Source organism: Heptranchias perlo, chromosome 34 (assembly GCF_035084215.1).
Source record: "Heptranchias perlo isolate sHepPer1 chromosome 34, sHepPer1.hap1, whole genome shotgun sequence".
In the NCBI taxonomy this organism is placed as follows: domain Eukaryota; kingdom Metazoa; phylum Chordata; class Chondrichthyes; order Hexanchiformes; family Hexanchidae; genus Heptranchias; species Heptranchias perlo.
In genome coordinates, this window is record NC_090358.1 from 22185053 (window position 1) to 22210476 (window position 25424).

The window sequence follows — 25424 nt, forward strand, 5'->3', positions numbered from 1 at the left end:
GATCGGGGCCGGGACCACTGAAGTTCACCATTTACATAAACAAATTGGACTCAGGAATCGAAAGTACAATTTCAAAATTTGTGGACTACACCAAATTGGAGGGTATAGTTAGTACTGAGGAGGACTGCAACAAAATACAGGAAGACATTAATAAACTTGCAGAATGGGTGTGTAATTGGCAAATGAATTTCAATATACATAAGCGTGAGGTGGTACATTTTGGTAGGAAGAATAAGGAGGCCACACACTCCTTGGAAAATAAGAGTCTAAATGGGGTAGAAGAGCAGAGGGATCTAGGGGTACAGATACACAAATTACTAAAAGTAGCGACACAGGTTAATAAGGCCATAAAAAAGCCATCAAAGCACTGGGGTTCATTCTTAGGGAGATAGAATTGAAAGCAGGGAAGTTATGTTAAACTTATATAGAACCTTGATTAGACCACACTTGGAGTACTGTGAACTGGTAGGTGGGGAGAGGACTAATAAGCAAGAACAACCCAAAGGGCACGTCATTGCGGGTTTTATGTTTACGGGAGGAAAGTTTAAGTTCAACTGCTAATGTGATAATCTGTTGATGTTTCAAAAGGTTTTTCTCCTGTTTCGGATAAGGTCAAAGATGTCTGTCTCGTGCGCAAATTGGCAGCAGCGTTTCCTACATTACAACAGTGACTACACTTCAAAAGTACTTAATTGGCTGTAAAGTGCTTTGGGATATCCTGAGGCCGTGAAAGGTGCCTTATAAATGTAAGTTGTTTCTTTCTGTAACTTTCTTTTATTCTGGATGGATAAGATAAGATGGGCTGAAAGATTCCAATGGGAAGCCAATCTTGTGAACTGTGGGAAGAGTAAAAACTAAATCAGCCAGGCTGCCCGGTCAGATCCAGTGATATTTGCAGGAAAGTACAGCTGTGAGTGTGAGGCGAGAACAGCTTTGTGTTTACCTGTGATGCCCACCGGATCCCAGTTGGTTCGCTCTCTAGGTTCCCCCCCAACCCCGAGCAAGAGTGGTTGGACTCACCCAATAGTGTCCCACCCTGAGCCGGTGGTGGAGGGGGGAAATTATTGATCAGTGTCTAATTAGAATTGATGTCATTATTTAAAAACAACATTGTGGTGGGACATGAGGTTGGGAAAGCAGATTTTGGAGTCATGACAAGTCTTGGAGAAAATTAACTGGAAATCATGACTTAAAAATAGAGCAATCAGAGAAAAACAGCAGAGTGAGAGACAATCTAATGCCGTTCAGCACAAATGCACTTTTTCAACAACAGATACTTTTCAACAGAAGAGGTGGATGACAGCAACTATCAGATGACCCGGCTTGTTTGAATCCACCTATCTTCTCTAAATTGTTCACAACTGCAACGCTGAAAGTCTTCTTCTTTATTTGTACAAAAATTAAAGATATGAAAGTATCAAACATGTTTCAGTAGTTACGTTTTAAAATTTCATTATAGTCTTACGTTCAATTTTTTAAAATGTTGTACAGTTTACAAGTTGGAGGATTCAAAGCATAAGTATCTCCGTTCCCTGTGTCTTGTAACTGAAGGCACTGGTTCCTCTCATTCCCATTGTGTGAACTGCAGGGGATAGAAAATAGCACAGGGTTTCCAGCTCCTGATCGCTGTACACTGTCCCTGCTGCAAAGTGGATTTAGACAAAACTCCAAATCAAAAGCAAAATACTGCGGATGCTGGAAATCTGAAATAAAAACAGAAAATGCTGGAACTACTCAGCAAGTCAGGCAGCGTCTGTGGAGAAAGAAACAGAGTTAATGTTTCAGGTCATCGAGATGGCGGCTCACCACCACCTTCTCAAGGGCAATTAGGGATGGGCAATAAATGCCGGCCTTGCCAGCGACGCCCACATCCCATGAACGAATAAAAAAAAAGGATAGAATTGCTGATCCCAAGTTAAACCTGCAGACAGATCAAGTAACAAATTAGGAAGATATCAATCAGTAAGGAAACAAGTTAGCAGTGACATACAAAAACCATGCAGTGGCTGATTCGCTTTGCCACCATCTTGTTCCAGTTTTGTTTCGGGGGTTTCTCCATACGTGTTCACAGCCATTCCGTGTCCTGCCAATTTGATACATGATAGCCTTTAATGCTAGGGCTTTGATCATGTGACTTTCCAGATCTGCTTTCATTAACCTAAACAAAACAAAAAAATAAACTTTGTAATCTGGTATTTTGATGCCCTAATACATAGGAGCATAGGAACAGGAGTAGGCCATTCACCCCGTCAAGCCTGATCCACCATTCAATTAGATCGTGGCTGATCTGTATCTTAACTCCATTTACCCGCTTTGGTTCTGTAACAACAACAACTTGCATTTATATAGCGCCTTTAATGTAGTAAAACGTCCCAAGGTGCTTCGCAGGTGCAATTTTCAAACAAAATTTGATACCAAGCCACATAAGGAGATATTATGACAGGTGATAAAAAGCTTGGTCAAAGAGGTAGCTTTTAAGAAGCATCTTAAATGAGGAGAGAGAGGTAGAGAGGTGGAGAGGTTTAGGGAGAGAATTCCAGAACTTAGGGCCTAGGCAGCTGAAGGCACAGCCGCCAATGGTGGAGCGATTAAAATTGGGGATGCACAAGAGGCAAGAATTGGAGGAACGTAGAGATCTACGAGAGTTGTCGGGCTGGAGGTTACAGAGATAGGGAGGGGTGAGGCCATGGAGGGATTTGAAAACAAGGATGAGAATTTTAAAATCGAGGCATTCCTGGACCGGGAGCCAATGTAGGTCAGCGCGCACAGAGGTGATGGGTGAACAGCACTTGGTATGAGTTAGGATATGGGCAGCAGAGTTTTGGATATTTATGGAGGGTAGAAGATGGGAGGTCAGCCAGGAGAGCATTAGAATAGTTGAGTTTAGAGGTAACAAAGGCATGGATGAGGGTTTCAGCAACAGATGAGCTGAGGCAGGGGCGGAGACAGACAGTGATGTTACAGAGGTGGAAGTAGGCGGTCTTGGTGATGGAGCGGACATGTGGTCGGAAGCTCATCTCAGGGTCAAGTAGGGCGCCAAGGTTGTGAACGGTCTGGTTCCGCCTCAGACAGTGGCCACAGAGAGAGATGGAGTGGGTGGCTAGGGAACGGAGTTTGCGGTGGGGACCAAAGACAATGGCTTCGGTCTTCCCAATATTTAGTTAGAGGAAATATTTGCTCATCCAGTACTGGATGTTGGACAAGCAGTCCAAATGAGAGATAGTGGAGGGGTCGAGGATGGTGGTGAGGTAGAGTTTGGTGTCATCAGCGTACATGTGGAATCCGATGTTGTGTTTTCAAATGATGTTGCCGAGGGGCAGCATGTTCATGCTTGGATTCTTAATACCCTTGCCTAATGAAAATCTATCAATCTCAGTTTTGAAATTTTTAATTGACCTAACCTCAGAGGTCATTACGCCGGGGATGATGTCAGTTTATCGGTCTTATTAAACAGTGTGGAATAGACAAAGAATGGATGGGTGAACAAACCACTGACAGGGCACCCAGGCAAGTGCTGGGATTGGGACTGAAGAGAGAGCCCAGCCTACTGATCGGGTCACTTTGCTTTCATTCCATCTCAGGAGCTGATAATTTATTTGTACTTCAGTATTATTTCAGCATGACGCTGATGACTTGAAATATCACATAAGTCAATGGAAATGAAAATCGGGAGAGATGTATAACGGGCAGCTGATCCGATATCGCCCAAAGACAAAATTACCCCCATTATCATCTGCACTACAGCCCCTCCTCAACCATTGGCAGAATCGGTTTGGAATTGCGTCCTCAGACTCTGTACAATAATAACTCCAGAATAGCATCGCCCCAATTTGTGTGTAATTAAGAGCACTGAGTATTGTCGCAATGTTGAAAAGCTGGTTGTTTTACGAGTGTCAGTAACAGGATTGATTGTTGTAGCAACACTGGGCAACTAATCACTTAAGACATTCTTTCAACGTCAGTGATTTACCGTGTGCTTTAGAAATGTATTGGTAAGAGTGTGATGAGGGCTGAGAATGCACAAGCCCCATGCCTGATCTACCTGGTAAAGGAAGGATCTGGTTTTTCCACATGCCAGGCTGCCCCTCCCCTCTACCTGTTTCAGATCTGCTAATAGCTGGCAGTAATGGTCACCTTCTTGTATGTGACGTTTGGCCCATTGCTGGTACTCAGGTCATGGAAGTTTCTCTTATTCCCAGTGTATCTTCTGATTGCTGCTGTGCAACTCCCGCTGCTTGAGGGATTAAATGGATTACGGTTCTTTCAGCACGTGTCGAAAGCTGGGGTGGCATTAAGTTCAACGTGAACTTATACTAACTGCCTGCAGTGAAATCTGTCACTGAAAATCATGCACAAGCATTTTACCTGCATTTCGTTCCTATCACTATGAGGTTTATTCACTTCTAATCACCGGAAGTCCACTAGATGGGAAAATTCGCCCCACAATTACATCCCAGAGAAGTTTTTTGACTCAGCGAGTTGCCACAATCTGAAAGGGTGGTGGAAGCAAACTTACAAAAGGGAATTGGATATATACTTGAAAAGGAAAAAAATTGCAGGGCTATGTGGAAAGAGCAGGGGAGTGGAACTAATTGGACAGATCTTTCAAAGAGCTGGCACAGGCACGATGGGCCAAATGTATGATTCTATGGTTCTATAACAGGACATTCATTATTCCCTCCATAATCATGAGCTCTGATTGGGCTCGGTAACCTCAATGGTCATTTTGAGGGAGCGGTGTGCGGACATTCTGAGATTTGTCATGAACAACTTACAGAGCAATCCGGCGATGTGTGCCTCAGTCTTATTGCCGGCGTGGCTTGTGGTCTGTACAACTGGGACAGGAGGGAGGGAGGGTGTCGACTGACTTTTGGTTCTCAATTTTGCCTGCAGTCACTCAGGGCTGGGCTGTAAGACACATTTGATCTCCATGTGGAGCCTGTATGTAGCTGCCTGTGACGGGCATGGCCAGGGACCAGTCGAGGCTGCTCTCCCTCTCACAGGAAGAGTCAGCATCCGCTTACATTGAATCCACATGTGGTGATGGAGACAGTGCAACATGGCAGAGTGTAAGGGAGGCCCTTTCTTCAAAGTGAGAATAGATATGTCTGTATTGCAGAAGGAAACAACATTAACCTGCTTCCTGTGTTGTCGCCTCCCCAAACCGTGCCCATCTTTCCCACAACTCCATGTTTGAATTTTTTTTAATTCATTCATGGGATGTGGGCGTCGCTGGCGAGGCCAGCATTTACTGCCCATCCCTAATTGCCCTTGAGAAGGTGGTGGTGAGCCGCCTTCTTGAACCGCTGCAGTCCTTGTGGTGACGGTTCTCCCACAGTGCTGTTAGGAAGGGAGTTCCAGGATTTTGACCCAGCGACGATGAAGGAACGGCGATATATTTCCAAGTCGGGATGGTGTGTGACTTGGAGGGGAACGTGCAGGTGGTGTTGTTCCCATGCGCCTGCTGCTCTTGTCCTTCTAGGTGGTAGAGGTCGAGGGTTTGGGAGGTGCTGTCGAAGAAGCCTTGGCGAGTTGCTTCAGTGCATCCTGTGGATGGTACACACTGCAGCCACAGTGCGCCAGTGGTGAAGGGAGTGAATGTTTAGGGTGGTGGATGGGGTGCCAATCAAGTGGGCTGCTTTGTCCTGGATGGTGTCGAGTTTCTTAAGTGTTGTTGGAGCTGCAGTCATCCAGGCAAGTGGAGAGTATTCCATCACACCCCTGACTTGTGCCTTGTGGATGGTGGAAAGGCTTTGGGGAGTCAGAAGGTGAGTCACTCGCCGCAGAATACCCAGCCTCTGACCTGCTCTTGTAGCCACAGTATTTATATGGCTGGCCCAGTTAAGTTTCTGGTCAATGATGACCCCCAGGATGTTGATGGTAATGCCGTTGAATGTCATGGGGAGGTGGTTAGACTCTCTCTTGTTGGAGATGGTCATTGCCTGGCACTTGTCTGGTGCGAATGTTACTTGCCACTTATCAGTCCAAGGTCTTGCTGCATGCGGGCTCAGACTGCTTCATTATCTGAGGGGTTGTGAATGGAACTGAACACTGTGCAATCATCAGCGAACATCCCCATTTCTGACCTTATGATGGAGGGAAGGTCATTGATGAAGCAGCTGAAGATGGTTGGGCCTAGGACACTGCCCTGAGGAACTCCTGCAGCAATGTCCTGGGGCTGAGATGATTGGCCTCCAACAACCACTGCCATCTTCCTTTGTGCTAGGTATGACTCCAGCCACTGGAGAGTTTTCCCCCTGATTCCCATTGACTTCAATTTTACTAGGGCTCCTTGGTGCCACATTCGGCCAAATGCTGCCTTGATGTCACTCTCACCTCACCTCTGGAATTCAGCTCTTTTGTTCATGTTTGGTCCAAGGCTGTAATGAGGTCTGGAGCCGAGTGGTCCTGGCGGAACCCAAACTGAGCATCGGTGAGCAGGTTATTGGTGAGTAAGTGCCGCTTGATAGCACTGTCGACGACACCTTCCATCACATTGCTGATGATTGAGAGTAGACTGATGGGGCGGTAATTGGCCGGATTGGATTTGTCCTGCTTTTTGTGGACAGGACATACCTGGGCAATTTTCCACATTGTTGGGTAGAATCCCTCCAATCAGGTTTCCGTCCCACCACAGTACTGAAACGACCCTTTTCATAGTCACAAATTACATCCTATGTGACTGTGACCATGGTAAACTATCCCTCCTCATCCTTCTCGACGTGTCTGCAGCCTTTAATACGATTGATCACACCATCCTCCTCCAACGCCTCTCCTCCGTCGTCCAGCTGGGTGAGACTGCGCTCACTTAGTTCCATTCTTATCTATCCAGAGAATGACCTGCAATGGCTTCTCTCCCTGCTCCCACACTGTTAACTCTGGAGTCCCCCAGGATCGATCCTTGGCTCCCTCCAATTTCTCAACTACATGTTGCCCCTTGGCGACATCTTCCGGAAACACAATGTCAGATTCCACATGTACGCTGACAACACCCAGCTCTACCTCACCACCACCTCGCTTGACCCCTCCACTGTCTGATTTGTCTCACTGCTTGTCCGATATCCACTAGTGGTTGAGCAACAATTTCCTCCGACTAAATATTGGGAAGACCAAAGCCATTGTCTTTGGTCCCGGCCACTAACTCCGTTCCCTAGGCACCGACACCATCCCTATCCCTGGCCACTGCCTGAGGCGGAACCAGACTGTTCCAAGTCCTATTTGACCGAGATGAGCTTCCCACTCCATATCCACTCCATCACCAAGACCGCCTACTACCACCTCTGTAACATCACCCACCTCCGCCCCTGCCTCAGCTCATCTACTGCTGAAACCCTCGTTCATGCCTTTGTTACCTCTAGACTCGACTATTCCAATGCTCTCCTGGCCGGCCTCCCATCTTCCACCCTCCATAAACTTGAGCTCATCCAAATCTGGGGACAGGGCGGGAAAGTGGAGTTAAGGTAGAAGAGCAGCCACTAAATTATTGAATGGCGGAAAAGGCTCGAGGAGCTGTATGGTCTACCCCTGCTCCTATTTCTTATGTTCTTATGTTCGTAAAACTCTGCTGCCCGTATCATAACTCACACCAAGTCTCGTTCTCTCATCACCCCTGTGCTTGCTGACCTACATTGGCTCCCGGTCCGGGAATTCCTCGATTTTAAAATTCTCATCCTTGTTTTCAAATCCCTCCATGGCCTCACCCCTCCCTATCTCTATAACCTCCTCCAGCCCTACGACCCTCTGAAATCTCTGCGCTCCTCCAAATCTTGTTTCTTGCACATCCCAATTTTAATCTCTTCACCATTGGCGGCCGTGCCTTCAGCTGCCTAAGCCCTAAGCTCTGGAATTCTCTCTCTAAATCTCTCCGCCTCTCTACCTCTCTCTCCTCCTTTAAGACGCTCCTTAAAAGCTACCTCTTTGACCAAGCTTTTTGTCACCGGTCCTAATATCTCCTTATGTGGCTCGGTGTCAAATTTTGTTTAATAACATTCCTGTGAAGCGCCTTGGGACATTTTACTACGTTAAAGGCGCTATATAAATGCAAGTTGTTGTTGTTGTTGCCATTAATTCGGGTTTGCTGTTGATGAGGAAATTTGGATAGACCTCACATTGGCGGTGTGTGTCATTGGCGGTCTGACAGTGCAGGTACAATGTGCCTTTGTGCTGCTCTCTCAATGTTTCACACAAGTCAGTGCCTAAATCTACAGCACTGTCAAGAGGATGCACTTGCTCGGACCTAACATCCATGATAAGAGCAACCTCTGCTGGTGACAACAAGCGTAACATTATGAAAGTTTAAGGCCTTGAAAATTACCCATGGGATACTATTGTACAAAAGCTTAAAGAAGAAAAGACTTGCATTTATCCAGCTCCTTTCACAACCTCAGGATGGCCCAAAGCTTTTGAAATACTTTTGAAGTGGAGTCACTGTTGTAATGTGGGAGACACAGCAGCCAGCTTGCGCACAGCAAGATCCCACAAACAGCAATGAAATAAATGACCAATTAACCTGCTCTAGGTGTTGGTTGAGAGATAAATATTGGTCAGGATACCTGGGAGAACTCCCCTGCCCTTCTTCTCGTAGTTCATGGGATCTTTTACGTCAACCTTAGAGGGCAGACAGGGCTTCAGTTCAACGTCTCATCCAAAAGACGGCACCTCCGACAGTGCAGCACTCCCTCAGTACTACACTGGAGTGTCAGCCTGGATAATATGTTAATATAGTCATTTAAATTAGTGGGTTAATGCCTCTGCTAAAATAGTGGAAAGAAGAATTTTAGACGGCCATGTTAACTGTTTGTAAATTTGATTTCCACAGCAGAATTTCAGAGCCGAAGAGATTTCTGAACTTTTTTTATTTGTGTAAACTTAAAATGGGAAAAGAATGCTTCAGGCAAAACGTTAAATAAATCTGCTCCCATGAAAAACACTTAAATCAGCTACATATTTATTATTAATTTAATCGTCACTATTTATTCAATAATTTAAAGTATAAATGTATACAATAGAATTAATGGCCTTAATTTAGATGGGAACCATCTTCCCTTCCTTTTCTCAACTCTTTCACTCACACAGCCACACACTGAGTAGAACAGCCTGGTGGTGTTTTACACTGCCACTGATTTTTTTTATTCGTTCATGGGATGTGGGCGTCGCTGGCAAGGCCGGCATTTATTGCCCATCCCTAATTGCCCTTGAGAAGGTGGTGGTGAGCCGCCCTCTTGAACCGCTGCAGTCCGTGTGGTGAAGGTTCTCCCACAGTGCTGTTGGGAAGGGAGTTCCAGGATTTTGACCCAGCGACAATGAAGGAATGGGGATATATTTCCAAGTCAGGATGGTGTGTGACTTGGAGGGGAATGTGCAGGTGGTGTTGTTCCCATGTGCCTGCTGCCCTTGTCCTTCTAGGTGGTAGAGGTCGCGGGTTTCGGAGGTGCTGTCGAAGAAGCCTTGGCAAGTTGCTGCAGTGCTGTGGATGGTACACACTGCAGCCACAGTGCGCCGGTGGTGAAGGGAGTGAATGTTTAGGGTGGTGGATGGGGTGCCAATCAAGCGGGCTGCTTTGTCCTGGATGGTGTTGAGCTTCTTGAGTGTTGTTGGAGCTGCACTCATCCAGGCAAGTAGAGAGTATTCCATCACACTCCTGACTTGTGCCTCGTAGATGGTGGAAAGGCTTTGGGGAGTCAGGAGGTGAGTCACTCGCCACAGGATACCCAGCCTCTGACCTGCTCTTGTAGCCACAGTATTTATGTGGCTGGTCCAGTTAAGTTTCTGGTCAATGATGACCCCCAGGATGTTGATGGTGGGGAGTTCGGCAATGGTAATGCCATTGAATGTCAATTGGAGGTGGTTAGACTCTCTCTTGTTGGAGATGGTCATTGCCTGGCACTTGTCTGGCGCGAATGTTACTTGCCACTTATCAGCCCAAGCCTGGATGTTGTCCAGGCCTTGCTGCATGCGGGCATGGACTGCTTCGTTATCTGAGGGGTTGTGCACAGAACTGAACACTGTGCAATCATCAGCGAACGTCCCCATTTCTCACCTTATGATGGAGGGAAGGTCATTGATGAAGCAACTGAAGATGGTTGGGCCTAGGACACTGCCCTGAGGAACTCCTGCAGCAATGTCCTGGGACTGAGATGATTGGCCTCCAACAACGACTGCCATCTTTATTTGTGCTAGGTATGACTCCAGACACTGGAGAGTTTTCCCCCTGATTCCCATTGACTTCAATTTTACTAGGGCTCCTTGGTGCCACACTCGGTCAAATGCTGCCTTGATGTCAAGGGCAGTCACTCTCACCTCACCTCTGGAATTCAGCTCTTTTGTCCATGTTTGGACCAAGGCTGTAATGAGGTCTGGAGCCGAGTGGTCCTGGCGGAACCCAAACTGAGCATCGGTGAGCAGGTTATTGGTGAGTAAGTGCCGCTTGATAGCACTGTCGACGACACCTTCCATCACTTTGCTGATGATTGAGAGTAGACTGATGGGGCGGTAATTGGCCGGATTGGATTTGTCCTGCTTTTTGTGGACAGGGCATGCCTGGGCAATTTTCCACATTGACGGGTAGATGCCAGTGTTGTAGCTGTACTGGAACAGATTGGCTAGAGGCGCGGCTAGTTCTGGAGACAAGTCTTCAGCACTACAGCCGGGATGTTGTCGGGGCCCATAGCCTTTACTGTATCCAGTGTACTCAGCCATTTACATTGACATCGAAAATAGGAGCAAGAGTAGGCCATTCGGCCCTTCGGGCCTGTTCCGCCATTCAAAATGATCATGGCTGATCGTCTAACTCAGTACCCTGTTTCTGCTTTTTCCCCATATCCCTTGATCCCTTTAGCACTAAGAAATATATCTATCTCCTTCTTGAATACATCTAATGACTTGGCCTCCACTGCCTTCTGTGGTTCCACAGGTTCACCACCCTCTGAGTGAAGAAATTTCTCCTCATCTCGGTTCTAAATGGCATACCCCGTATCCTGAGTCTGTGACCCCTGGTTCTGGATTCCCCAGCCATCGGGAACATCCCCCTGCATCTAGTCTGTCTAGTCCTGTTAGAATTTTATATGTTTCAATGAGATCAACTCTCATTTTTCTGAACTCTAGTGAATATAGGCCTAGTCGACCCAATCTCTCCTCATGCGTCAGTCCTGCCATCCCAGGAATCAGTCTGGTAAACCTTCGTTGCACTCCCTCCATGGCAAGGACCTCTTTCCTCAGATAAGGAGACCAAAACTGCACACAATACTCCAGATGTGGTCTCACCAAGGCCCTATAACTGCAGTAAGGCATCCCCACTCCTGTACTCAAATCCTCTTGCAATTCGTCTTCCTAACTGCTTGCTGCACCTGAATGCTCGCTTTCAGCAACTGGTGTACAAGGACACCCAGGTGTCGTTGCACCTCCCGTTTTCCCAATCTATCACCTTTCAGATAATAATATGCCTTTCTGTTTTTACAACCAAAGTGGATAACCTCACATTTATCCACGTTATACTGCATCTGCCATGTTCTTGTCCACTCACCCAACTTGTCTAAATCACATTGGAGCCTCTTTGCATCCTCCTCACAGCTTACATTCCACCCCAGCTCTGTGTCGTCTGCAAACTTGGAAATGTTACATTCAGTTCCCTCATCCAAATCATTGATATATATTGTGAATAGCTGGGGCCCAAGCACTGATCCCTGCTGTACCCCACTAGTCACTGCCTGCCACCCGGAAAAAGACCTGTTTATTCCTGTCTGTCAACCAATTCTCAATCCATGCCAGTATATTCCCCTCAATCTCATGTGCTTTAATTTTGCACACTAACCTCTTGTGTGGGACCTTATCAAAATCCTTCTGAAAATCCACATACACCACATCCACTGGTTCTCCCCTATCTATTTTACAAGTTACCGCCTCAAAAAACTCCAGTAGATTTGTTAAGCATGATTTCCCTTTCATAAACCCATGCTGACTTTGTCCAATCCCGTTAATGCCCTCCAAGTGTTCTGTTATCACATCTTTTATAATAGACTCTAGCATTTTCCCCACTACTGATGTTAGGCTAACTGGTCTGTAATTCCCTGTTTTTTCTCTCCCTCCTTTTTTAAATAGTGGGGTTACATTTGCCACCCTCCAATCTGTAGGAACTGTTCCAGAGTCTATAGAATTTTGGAAGATGATCACCAATGCATCCACTATTTCCAGGGCTACTTCCTTTAGTACTCTGAGATGTAGATTATCAGGCCCTGGGGATTGTCAGTCTTTAGCCCCATTAATTTCCCTAGCACTATTTTCTTACTAATACTGTTTTCCTTCAGTTCTTCCCTCTCACTAGACCCTTGGTTCCCTAAAATTTCAGGGAGGTTATTTGTGTCTTCCTTTGTGAAGACAGAACCAAAGTATGTGTTTAATTGTTCTGCCATTTCTTTGTTCCCCATTATAATTTCCCCCATTTCTGACTGTAAGGGACCTACATTTGTCATCACTAATCTTTTTCTCTTGACATATTTATAGAAGCTTTTACAGTCAGTTTTTATGTTCCCTGCGAGTTTACTCTCATACTTTATTTTTCCCCTCTTAATCAATCTCTTTGTCCTCCTTTGCTGAATTCTGAACTGTTCCCAATCCTCAGGCTTGCCGCTTTTTCTGGCAATTTTATATGTCTCCTCTTTGGATCTAATACTAGCCCTAATTTCTATTGTAAGCCACGGTTGAGCCATCTTTCCTGTTTTATTTTTGTGCCAGACAGGAATGAATAATTGTTGTAATTCCTGCACACGTTCTTTAAATATTAGCCATTGCCTATCCACCGTCATCCCTTTTAGTAAAGTTCCCCAATCTATCATAGCCAATTCGCACCTCTTACTTTCGTAATTTCCTTTATTTAGATTCAGGACCCTAGTTTCGTATTCAACTACTTCACTCTCCATCTTAATGAGGAATTCTATCATGTTATGGTCGCTCTTCCCTAAGGGACCCCGCACAACAAGATTGTTAATTAATCCTTTCTCATTGCACAATACCCAGTCTAGGATCGCCTGTTCTCTAGTTGGTTCCTCAACGTATTGGTCTAGAAAACCATCACGTACACACTCCAGGAATTCCTCCCCCACAGTATTATTGCTAATTTGGTTTGACCAATCTATTATTTAGATTAAAGTCCCCCATGATTATAGTTGTACCCTTCTTGCATGCATCTCTAATTTCCTGTTTAATGCCCTCCCCTACATCTCCACTACTGTTTGGGGGCCTATAGACAACCTCCACCAACGTTTTCTGCCCCTTGGTGTTTCTTAGCTCCACCCATACAGATTCCACATCGTGATTTTCCGAGCCAATATCCTTCCTCACTATTGCACTGATTTCCTCCTTTACCAACAACGCCACCTCACCTCCTTTCCCTTTTTGCCTGTCCTTCCTAAATATTGAATACCCCTGGATGTTCAGTTCCCATCCTTGGTCATCCTGCAGCCATGTCTCCGTAATCAACTATATCATAACTGTTAATATCTATCTGTGCTGTTAATTCATCTAGCTTATTGCGAATGCTCCTTGCATTAAGACACAATGCCTTTAGACTTGTCTTTTTAAGATTGCTAGTCATCTTAGTTTTATTTTGTACTATGGCCCTATTTGTTTTTCGTCCTTGTTTTCTCTGCCTTCCACTATTGCTTCTTCCCTTTCTGTCTTTTGTTTCTATCCTTGTTTCCCCCTCCTCTTGTTTCTTGATATCACGTGGAGTGAATCAAATTGGCTGAAGACTGGCTTCTGTGATGGTGGGGATATCGGGAGGAGGCCGAGATGGATCATCCACTCGGCACTTCTGGCTGAAGATGGTTGCAAACGCTTCAGCCTTGTCTTTTGCACTCACGTGCTGGACTCCGCCATCATTGAGGATGGGGATGTTTACAGAACCTCCTCCTCCCTCCTCTGCTAGCGTTTATTCTCGCACTTGCATCCTAATCCCTGTCTCCTTTGTCTACATCAATCAGACAATTTGGTCGCTGCAGTCAGACAGACTGATGATGATTGCCCTGAAGATAAGGCACCGTCACTCAGTCTTACCTGTGCCAAGCACCAGCGCAGCAATCGGAAACCCGTGTGACCGAGGTAGTGAGTTTAAGGGGACTTCACTGGGAGGATTCACGTTGCACAAGTAAGCAGGAGCGGGTGACGGTGGCAAGGTTGGCTCAGGGAAGAGCTAACCAGAGGGCTAGCTCATTGCCGGGCTCTACTGGAGAGGAGGGAGGTGCTGATTTCAGAGGCCCAATCTTTAAAAGAAAGATGAGATCAGTGCGCCAGCAATTGCTCAATACAATGGACTGTCAGCCAGGAAGAATGAGAAAGAGGAATGAAAATAACAACAACTTGCATTTATATAGCGCCTTTAACATAGAAAAAATGCCCCAAGGCGCTTTACAGAGGTGTAAAGAAATAACGGGCAATGAGCCAAAGGAGGAGATGTTCATGTGGGAGAGTATGATGAGGTCCACTACCTACCTGTGTGGGATTCTGGTGCTTGGCATCAAAACATTGCAGTCAACCATGGACCGTGTGGTCACCTCAAAGATCGCTGCGGCAAACCCTCCTCCCCCCGCAGGAGTCTGTGGCACCAGTAATAGTATCTCCCGAGGATGCTCATACTGGGGCCATGCAGGGTCTGGGCTCAACCACCTCCTCCGCCAAGCACAGGCTGGAAGATCGAATGGATTGGAGCTTCCATGAGAGATCTGCTTACTTTCCAAGCTTGAATCTGTTTTTTTGGGGGGGGTACTGATACAGGTAGACAGGTTCACAACACATCAGTCATCATTTTGTAAACTGACCATGCACAGACTGATCTCACAGGTCTTCACAAATGTTCTCTGCCTCCCCATCTATAACAAAGTGTAACACTTTAAAGTGTGACATCTGGTGTGTGGCAAACACATTCTAGATACAAGACTTTTATTATTTCATATATATATAAATATGGCCATGTTATGCTTATCTGCTATTGGGATTGTTGCAATCTCATTCTACCTTTGTTATTTATAGTTTAGGTTCCAAGTGTACTTTCCCTGGAACTTTATCTAGAGCTCACAGATCTGTGTCTCATTCTGTTTTCATTCTCTTCACAAGGTTACAAGATGAGAGAGATTATTTGACCCATCTTAGTTCATCCATCCAGAGAGACCCTAAAGTATAACATCCAATTGTTCATTAAATCAATCTGGAGTGTTGATCACTTTGCATGAACTTACTGATATCAATCCTAAATTAATGTTTTATTAGTTTGAACCAGTGTCCCCTTGTCCTGTTCGTACAATTTAAAAGTAATTTTCTGGGTTTACCTTTTCCAGACCATTCACCACCTTATATATCTTTATAATATAAGAGCCTCCTTTCAAGATGAAGAAGCCCAAGTTTCCCTAGTCTTTCCTCAGAAGTCAGACGACTAACACCAGAAGTCAGCCTTGCAGCTGCCTCCATATCTTGGATGTCTCCCATGTGTCACAGTGTCCAGAACTAGATACGGAACTCAAGGTGTGGTCTGACCAGAGCACTGTACACTTTGAGCATGACTCCCTCTAACTTGTATTCTGCTGTGTTGGCCATTTAGTTCAACATTCTGTTGGCTTTATTGATTGCTGCTCTGTATTGGTTGGAAATGTTGAGCGTTGAGTCTACTGAGACTCCTGGATCTTTTTCAACTTCATCCTTAACTATTTCAACACCGTTCACGGAGTATGTGTGTTGCCCATTCTTCCCTCCAATGCGCAGTACTTTGCACTTGTCTGTATTCAATTTTTCCCTTCTGCATTTGCCTTTTCCACTCCACCTGGTGTCACAATCTGTTTTGTTTTTGTCCTTTTTAGTTATCAATTTCTCTTCCAATATCTGCTATCATTCCCACTGCCCTGTGTTCACTTATATCTCTTTCTTTTCCCCTTTTTAGTGCAAAGCTGACTCTTCCTTAAAAAATAATCTTTGCTTTTAGGCTTGTGGGTATAACCAATAACTGTGAGTCCAACCTGCTCCTTCCCATTTTACTGACAGGGTGAGGACTTCACATTTGCCACTCAAAGTCATGGCTCTATGTCCCCCACACATGCTCCTGCTTCTCAATTAACCCCCAGTCTCTTTCTCGCATCGTAATATATGTTTGATATAGTAAAACAACAACAACTTGCATTTATATAGTGCCTTTAACGTAGTAAAACGTCCCAAGGCGGTTCACAGGAGTGTTATCAGACAAAATTTGACACCGAGCCACATAAAGAGATATTAGGACAGGTGACCAAAAGTTTGGTCAAAGAGGTAGGTTTTAAGGAGCGTCTTAAAGAAGGAGCGAGAGGTGCAGACTCGGAGAGGTTTGGGGGGGAATTTCAGAGGCTAGGACCAGGACGGCTGAAGGCAGGGTCGCCAATGGTGGAGCGATGGAAATCGGGATTGCGCAAAAGGCCAGAATTGGAGGAACGCAGAGAGTAAAATAAATATTTATATAATTAAAATTATTTTATCCTCACCCTTCAGTTAGTCTTCAGCTATGTAGAGAGAATGAGAAGCTGACTCACACTTAGGTCTCTCAGTGTTGCTCTGTAATGAGTCACAACACGTCCTGCCTCGACATGCTTGTAAATTCAGTGCGTCCCAACAACCTGACTGGGATCTTGCTGAACGGGACTTTCCTGTGCAGAGTGATGTTCTACTACCAGGCCATCTATACCGATATAGATCTGCTAAAATATCATTTACAGATTGAGTCGGAAACTAAAATTCCAAACTTTGAGAGTGTCAATGGTAGCTTGTGTCTTCGAAGAGCTAGTTGTGTTGTGAATCTTGACAGAAATTATTTTATTAATATCATGATTATATAAAAGCATGAAAACAATTTCACACTGCACCCAAAAGAAGCACCTGGCCATAACTGTGGTCGGAATATTTTTCATGTGTGTGTCACTGTAAAGTCTGTGCTTTAATCATATTACACTGCCTTCTGTAAATAATGGCTTCTCTGTCCAGACTTGCAATTCATGTAGCATCTACTTCTCCTAAGAAAGCCTTTTAAAGATGCTAGAAGGCAGACTCAAAAAAACTTTGGATCATTTTAACTCTAACTCTTATAAGTCACAACAATTATCAACACAGCTCAATATCAATACAATCTAGCCTTCCCTTTAATAAAAAGACTATGGATTTATTGATTAGTCTTCCAAAAGCCATAACTGGATGTAGTTCAGCTGACTGAATGCTGGACTAAGGACCAGCGAGCCCTGGATTTGCATCCCAACAGAATTCACTCAGCCTTTTATCATTCCGAGATGGTTATAAAATAAGTGCCACATCTTAGAATGTGGGAAGAGAGCAGGAGACTGCAGGGACAGTGTGCCATTTTGAAATACTGACATTGATATTGTCTTGGGACACCTCTGTTTTCAATATAGAGCCAGATAGGAGATTAGTCCATAGGGTTGGAAGGCACTGCATAGATGGAATACTTCTGAATTAGATCGAAAATTGGTTGAAGTAGAGGAAATAAAGGGTGGTTGTACCTGGAACTGGATTGGCAGTGAAGTGGGGTGCCTGAGTGATTGATGCATGGGCCATTGCGGTTTACAGTGCGCACAAATGACTTGGAAGTGGCCAGATACAAAAACTCTCTAAGTTTGCCAGATAATGCAAAACTAGGAGGAACTACAAACAACATGGAACAAACTGATCAGATACAGAAGAAGCTGGAATGAATAGATTGACAAGAGGCAAATGCCACTTAATGTGTGGACAATCACAAAGTACTGAGATTGGGAAAGGATATTAAACAGCGGCGATATAAACTAATGGTATTATTCTACAGAACAGGCTACAGGAGAGAGATTGGGAGCGACTGCTGGATAGATCACTGAAGCCATTGACACAAACCCACAGACCCAAAGTTCGGGGAATATTGCATGATACAAGTGTAACAGAAGATGCTTGGAAGGTCCAGGGTCAGTTCCTCCCCTGCCATATTTTATATCTTTAACTTTTTTAATCTGTCGATTTTCGGCCCATTGAGAATCATCTGGATTTATTTATCTTAAATTTTAAAAATTGAGAATCGTGGCTCAACCTCCTCAGTACATTACTAAATCTGTTTTCTGATCAGTCGTGTTACAGTCATTTACAAACGCTAACAATTTAATTCATGATAACAGCGCATAAAGTCCCAACAAATCCCATCGTTTCCATGAGCCTACTCCTTTCAATGCATTTCAGCATAATTCTCCTGTGCTGTCGTCTAGAATAATCTGTGAGGTATATCAAAAAATGTGATACAACCAACTGTATTTGTATTGTGTTACAGGACAATAATATAATGTAATAACATCACAAATAGTCAACTTGCAAATAGCTTGCTGGCAGTAATAGTTTTGTTGACAGTAATAGTATTTGTTGGCAGTAATAGTTTTGTTGGCAGTAATAGTTTTGCTGGCAGTAAAAGGTTTGTTGGCAGTAATCATTTTTGTTGGCAGTAATAGTTTTTGTTGGCAATAAAAGTTTTGTTGGCAATAATAGTTTTGTTGGCAGTAATAGTTTTGCTGGCAGTAAAAGGTTTGTTGGCAGTAATAGTTTTGCTGGCAGTAAAAGGTTTGTTGGCAGTAATAGTTTTTGTTGGCAGTAAAGGGTTTGTTGACAGTAATAGTTTTGCTGGCAGTAAAAGGTTTGTTGGCAGTAATCATTTTTGTTGGCAGTCATAGTTTTGTTAGCAGTAATAGTTTTGCTGGCAGTAAAAGGTTTGTTGGCAGTAATCATTTTTGTTGGCAGTAATAGTTTTGTTGACAGTAATAGTTTTGTTGGCAGTAAAAGGTTTGTTGGCAGTAATAGTTTTGCTGGCAATAAAAGGCTTGTTGGCAGTAATAGTTTTTGTTGGCAATAAAAGTTTTGTTGGCAATAATAGTTTTGTTGGCAGTAATAGTTTTGCTGGCAGTAAAAGGTTTGTTGGCAGTAATAGTATTTGTTGGCAGTAAAGGGTTTGTTGACAGTAATAGTTTTGCTGGCAGTAAAAGGTTTGTTGGCAGTAATCATTTTTGTTGGCAGTAATAGTTTTGTTGGCAGTAATAGTTTTGCTGGCAGTAAAAGGTTTGTTGGCAGTAATAGTTTTTGTTGGCAGTAAAGGGTTTGTTGGCAGTAATAGTTTTGCTGGCAGTAAAAGGTTTGTTGGCAGTAATCATTTTTGTTGGCAGTAATAGTTTTTGTTGGCAGTAAAAGTTTTGTTGGCAATAATAGTTTTGTTGGCAGTAATAGTTTTGCTGGCAGTAAAAGGTTTGTTGGCAGTAATAGTTTTGCTGGCAGTAAAAGGTTTGTTGGCAGTAATAGTTTTTGTTGGCAGTAAAGGGTTTGTTGACAGTAATAGTTTTGCTGGCAGTAAAAGGTTTGTTGGCAGTAATCATTTTTGTTGGCAGTAATAGTTTTGTTAGCAGTAATAGTTTTGCTGGCAGTAAAAGGTTTGTTGGCAGTAATCATTTTTGTTGGCAGTAATAGTTTTGTTGACAGTCATAGTTTTGTTGGCAGTAAAAGGTTTGTTGGCAGTAATAGTTTTGCTGGCAATAAAAGGTTTGTTGGCAGTAATAGTTTTTGTTGGCAATAAAAGTTTTGTTGGCAATAATAGTTTTGTTGGCAGTAATAGTTTTGCTGGCAGAAAAAGGTTTGTTGGCAGTAATAGTATTTGTTGGCAGTAAAGGGTTTGTTGACAGTAATAGTTTTGCTGGCAGTAAAAGGTTTGTTGGCAGTAATAGTTTTGTTGACAGTAATAGTTTTGTTGGCAGTAAAAGGTTTGTTGGCAGTAATAGTTTTGTTGGCAGTAATAGTTTTGCTGGCAGTAAAAGGTTTGTTGGCAGTAATCATTTTTGTTGGCAGTAATAGTTTTTGTTGGCAATAAAAGTTTTGTTGGCAATAATAGTTTTGTTGGCAGTAATAGTTTTGCTGGCAGTAAAAGGTTTGTTGGCAGTAATAGTTTTGCTGGCAGTAAAAGGTTTGTTGGCAGTAATAGTTTTTGTTGGCAGTAAAGGGTTTGTTGACAGTAATAGTTTTGCTGGCAGTAAAAGGTTTGTTGGCAGTAATCATTTTTGTTGGCCGTCATAGTTTTGTTAGCAGTAATAGTTTTGCTGGCAGTAAAAGGTTTGTTGGCAGTAATCATTTTTGTTGGCAGTAATAGTTTTGTTGACAGTAATAGTTTTGTTGGCAGTAAAAGGTTTGTTGGCAGTAATAGTTTTGCTGGCAATAAAAGGCTTGTTGGCAGTAATAGTTTTTGTTGGCAATAAAAGTTTTGTTGGCAATAATAGTTTTGTTGGCAGTAATAGTTTTGCTGGCAGTCAAAGGTTTGTTGGCAGTAATAGTATTTGTTGGCAGTAAAGGGTTTGTTGACAGTAATAGTTTTGCTGGCAGTAAAAGGTTTGTTGGCAGTAATCATTTTTGTTGGCAGTAATAGTTTTGTTGGCAGTAATAGTTTTGCTGGCAGTAAAAGGTTTGTTGGCAGTAATAGTTTTTGTTGGCAGTAAAGGGTTTGTTGGCAGTAATAGTTTTGCTGGCAGTAAAAGGTTTGTTGGCAGTAATCATTTTTGTTGGCAGTAATAGTTTTTGTTGGCAGTAAAAGTTTTGTTGGCAATAATAGTTTTGTTGGCAGTAATAGTTTTGCTGGCAGTAAAAGGTTTGTTGGCAGTAATAGTTTTTGTTGGCAGTAAAGGGTTTGTTGACAGTAATAGTTTTGCTGGCAGTAAAAGGTTTGTTGGCAGTAATCATTTTTGTTGGCAGTAATAGTTTTGTTAGCAGTAATAGTTTTGCTGGCAGTAAAAGGTTTGTTGGCAGTAATCATTTTTGTTGGCAGTAATAGTTTTGTTGACAGTCATAGTTTTGTTGGCAGTAAAAGGTTTGTTGGCAGTAATAGTTTTGCTGGCAATAAAAGGTTTGTTGGCAGTAATAGTTTTTGTTGGCAATAAAAGTTTTGTTGGCAATAATAGTTTTGTTGGCAGTAATAGTTTTGCTGGCAGAAAAAGGTTTGTTGGCAGTAATAGTATTTGTTGGCAGTAAAGGGTTTGTTGACAGTAATAGTTTTGCTGGCAGTAAAAGGTTTGTTGGCAGTAATAGTTTTGTTGACAGTAATAGTTTTGTTGGCAGTAAAAGGTTTGTTGGCAGTAATAGTTTTGCTGGCAATAAAAGGTTTGTTGGCAGTAATAGTTTTTGTTGGCAATAAAAGTTTTGTTGGCAATAATAGTTTTGTTGGCAGTAATAGTTTTGCTGGCAGAAAAAGGTTTGTTGGCAGTAATAGTTTTTGTTGGCAGTAAAGGGTTTGTTGACAGTAATAGTTTTGCTGGCAGTAAAAGGTTTGTTGGCAGTAATAGTTTTGTTGACAGTAATAGTTTTGCTGGCAGTAAAAGGTTTGTTGGCAGTCATCATTTTTGTTGGCAGTAATAGTTTTGTTGACAGTAAAAGGTTTGTTGGCAGTAATAGTTTTGCTGGCAATAAAAGGTTAGTTGGCAGTAATAGTTTTTGTTGGCAATAAAAGTTTTGTTGGCAATAATAGTTTTGTTGGCAGTAATAGTTTTGCTGGCAGTAAAAGGTTTGTTGGCAGTAATAGTATTTGTTGGCAGTAAAGGGTTTGTTGACAGTAATAGTTTTGCTGGCAGTAAAAGGTTTGTTGGCAGTAATCATTTTTGTTGGCAGTAATAGTTTTGTTAGCAGTAATAGTTTTGCTGGCAGTAAAAGGTTTGTTGGCATTAATCATTTTTGTTGGCAGTAATAGTTTTGTTGACAGTAATAGTTTTGTTGGCAGTAAAAGGTTTGTTGGCAGTAATAGTTTTGCTGGCAATAAAAGGTTTGTTGGCAGTAATAGTTTTTGTTGGCAATAAAAGTTTTGTTGGCAATAATAGTTTTGTTGGCAGTAATAGTTTTGCTGGCAGTAAAAGGTTTGTTGGCAGTAATAGTATTTGTTGGCAGTAAAGGGTTGTTGATAGTAATAGTTTTGCTGGCAGTAAAAGGTTTGTTGGCAGTAATCATTTTTGTTGGCAGTAAAGGGTTTGTTGACAGTAATAGTTTTGCTGGCAGTAAAAGGTTTGTTGGCAGTAATCATTTTTGTTGGCAGTAATCATTTTTGTTGACAGTAAAAGGTTTGTTGGCAGTAATAGTTTTGCTGGCAATAAAAGGTTTGTTGGCAGTAATAGTTTTTGTTGGCAATAAAAGTTTTGTTGGCAATAATAGTTTTGTTGGCAGTAATAGTTTTGCTGGTAGTAAAAGGTTTGTTGACAGTAATAGTTTTGCTGGCAGTAAAAGGTTTGTTGGCAGTAATAGTTTTGTTGGCAGTAATAGTTTTGCTGGCAGTAAAAGGTTTGTTGGCAGTAATCATTTTTGTTGGCAGTAATAGTTTTGTTGGCAGTAATAGTTTTGCTGGCAGTAAAAGGTTTGTTGGCAGTAATCATTTTTGTTGGCAGTAATCATTTTTGTTGACAGTAAAAGGTTTGTTGGCAGTAATAGTTTTGCTGGCAATAAAAGGTTTGTTGGCAGTAATAGTTTTTGTTGGCAATAAAAGTTTTGTTGGCAATAATAGTTTTGTTGGCAGTAATAGTTTTGCTGGTAGTAAAAGGTTTGTTGACAGTAATAGTTTTGCTGGCAGTAAAAGGTTTGTTGGCAGTAATAGTTTTGTTGGCAGTAATAGTTTTGCTGGCAGTAAAAGGTTTGTTGGCAGTAATCATTTTTGTTGGCAGTAATAGTTTTGTTGGCAGTAATAGTTTTGCTGGCAGTAAAAGGTTTGTTGGCAGTAATCATTTTTGTTGGCAGTAATCATTTTTGTTGACAGTAAAAGGTTTGTTGGCAGTAATAGTTTTGCTTGCAATAAAAGGTTTGTTGGCAGTAATAGTTTTTGTTGGCAATAAAAGTTTTGTTGGCAATAATAGTTTTGTTGGCAGTAATAGTTTTGCTGGCAGTAAAAGGTTTGTTGGCAGTAATAGTTTTGCTGGCAGTAAAAGGTTTGTTGGCAGTAATAGTTTTTGTTGGCAGTAAAGGGTTTGTTGACAGTAATAGTTTTGCTGGCAGTAAAAGGTTTGTTGGCAGTAATCATTTTTGTTGGCAGTAATAGTTTTGTTAGCAGTAATAGTTTTGCTGGCAGTAAAAGGTTTGTTGGCAGTAATCATTTTTGTTGGCAGTAATAGTTTTGTTGACAGTCATAGTTTTGTTGGCAGTAAAAGGTTTGTTGGCAGTAATAGTTTTGCTGGCAATAAAAGGTTTGTTGGCAGTAATAGTTTTTGTTGGCAATAAAAGTTTTGTTGGCAATAATAGTTTTGTTGGCAGTAATAGTTTTGCTGGCAGAAAAAGGTTTGTTGGCAGTAACAGTATTTGTTGGCAGTAAAGGGTTTGTTGACAGTAATAGTTTTGCTGGCAGTAAAAGGTTTGTTGGCAGTAATAGTTTTGTTGACAGTAATAGTTTTGTTGGCAGTAAAAGGTTTGTTGGCAGTAATAGTTTTGCTGGCAATAAAAGGTTTGTTGGCAGTAATAGTTTTTGTTGGCAATAAAAGTTTTGTTGGCAATAATAGTTTTGTTGGCAGTAATAGTTTTGCTGGCAGAAAAAGGTTTGTTGGCAGTAATAGTTTTTGTTGGCAGTAAAGGGTTTGTTGACAGTAATAGTTTTGCTGGCAGTAAAAGGTTTGTTGGCAGTAATAGTTTTGTTGGCAGTAATAGTTTTGCTGGCAGTAAAAGGTTTGTTGGCAGTCATCATTTTTGTTGGCAGTAATAGTTTTGTTGACAGTAAAAGGTTTGTTGGCAGTAATAGTTTTGCTGGCAATAAAAGGTTAGTTGGCAGTAATAGTTTTTGTTGGCAATAAAAGTTTTGTTGGCAATAATAGTTTTGTTGGCAGTAATAGTTTTGCTGGCAGTAAAAGGTTTGTTGGCAGTAATAGTTTTGTTGGCAGTAAAGGGTTTGTTGACAGTAATAGTTTTGCTGGCAGTAAAAGGTTTGTTGGCAGTAATCATTTTTGTTGGCAGTAATAGTTTTGTTAGCAGTAATAGTTTTGCTGGCAGTAAAAGGTTTGTTGGCAGTAATCATTTTTGTTGGCATTAATCATTTTTGTTGGCAGTAATAGTTTTGTTGACAGTAATAGTTTTGTTGGCAGTAAAAGGTTTGTTGGCAGTAATAGTTTTGCTGGCAATAAAAGGTTTGTTGGCAGTAATAGTTTTTGTTGGCAATAAAAGTTTTGTTGGCAATAATAGTTTTGTTGGCAGTAATAGTTTTGCTGGCAGTAAAAGGTTTGTTGGCAGTAATAGTATTTGTTGGCAGTAAAGGGTTTGTTGATAGTAATAGTTTTGCTGGCAGTAAAAGGTTTGTTGGCAGTAATCATTTTTGTTGGCAGTAATAGTTTTGTTGGCAGTAATAGTTTTGCTGGCAGTAAAAGGTTTGTTGGCAGTAATAGTTTTTGTTGGCAGTAAAGGGTTTGTTGACAGTAATAGTTTTGCTGGCAGTAATAGGTTTGTTGGCAGTAATAGTTTTGTTGGCAGTAATAGTTTTGCTGGCAGTAAAAGGTTTGTTGGCAGTAATCATTTTTGTTGGCAGTAATCATTTTTGTTGACAGTAAAAGGTTTGTTGGCAGTAATAGTTTTGCTGGCAATAAAAGGTTTGTTGGCAGTAATAGTTTTTGTTGGCAATAAAAGTTTTGTTGGCAATAATAGTTTTGTTGGCAGTAATAGTTTTGCTGGTAGTAAAAGGTTTGTTGACAGTAATAGTTTTGCTGGCAGTAAAAGGTTTGTTGGCAGTAATAGTTTTGTTGGCAGTAATAGTTTTGCTGGCAGTAAAAGGTTTGTTGGCAGTAATCATTTTTGTTGGCAGTAATAGTTTTGTTGGCAGTAATAGTTTTGCTGGCAATAAAAGGTTTGTTAGCAGTAATCATTTTTGTTGGCAGTAATAGTTTTGTTGGCAGTAATAGTTTTGCTGGCAATAAAAGGTTTGTTGGCAGTAATAGTTTTTGTTGGCAATAAAAGTTTTGTTGGCAATAAAAGTTTTGTTGGCAGTAATTGTTTTGCTGGCAGTAAAAGGTTTGTTGGCAGTAATAGTTTTTGTTGGCAGTAAGTGTTTTATTGGCAGTAATAGTTTTGTTGGCAGTAAAAGGTTTGTTGGCAGTAATAGTTTTGCTGGCAATAAAAGTTTTGTTGGCAATAAAAGTTTTGTTGGCAGTAATTGTTTTGCTGGCAATAAAAGGTTTGTTGGCAGTAATAGTTTTTGTTGGCAATAAAAGTTTTGTTGGCAGTAATAGTTTTACTGGCAGTAATTGTTTTGCTGGCAGTAAAAGGTTTGTTGGCAGTAAAAGGTTCGTTGGCAGTAATAGTTTTTGTTGGCAGTAATAGTTTTTGTTGGCAGTAAAAGGTTTGCTGGCAGTAATAGTTTTTGTTGGCAGTAATAGTTTTTGTTGGCAGTAATCATTTTTGTCGGCAGTAGTGGT

The 25424-nt window shown here is 42.1% G+C and overlaps 1 long non-coding RNA gene across 4 annotated transcripts in view; it reads left to right on the top strand.

Moving 5' to 3' along the window:
* The window catches only part of LOC137301881 (uncharacterized), a 144407-nt gene that overhangs the window by 98230 nt on the left and 20753 nt on the right, over positions 1-25424 (top strand). For all 4 annotated transcript variants that reach the window (XR_010958381.1, XR_010958382.1, XR_010958383.1 and 1 more), the window contains one exon: positions 589-746. This is a non-coding gene — a long non-coding RNA (uncharacterized lncRNA). The remainder of the gene's footprint in view (positions 1-588; positions 747-25424) is intronic.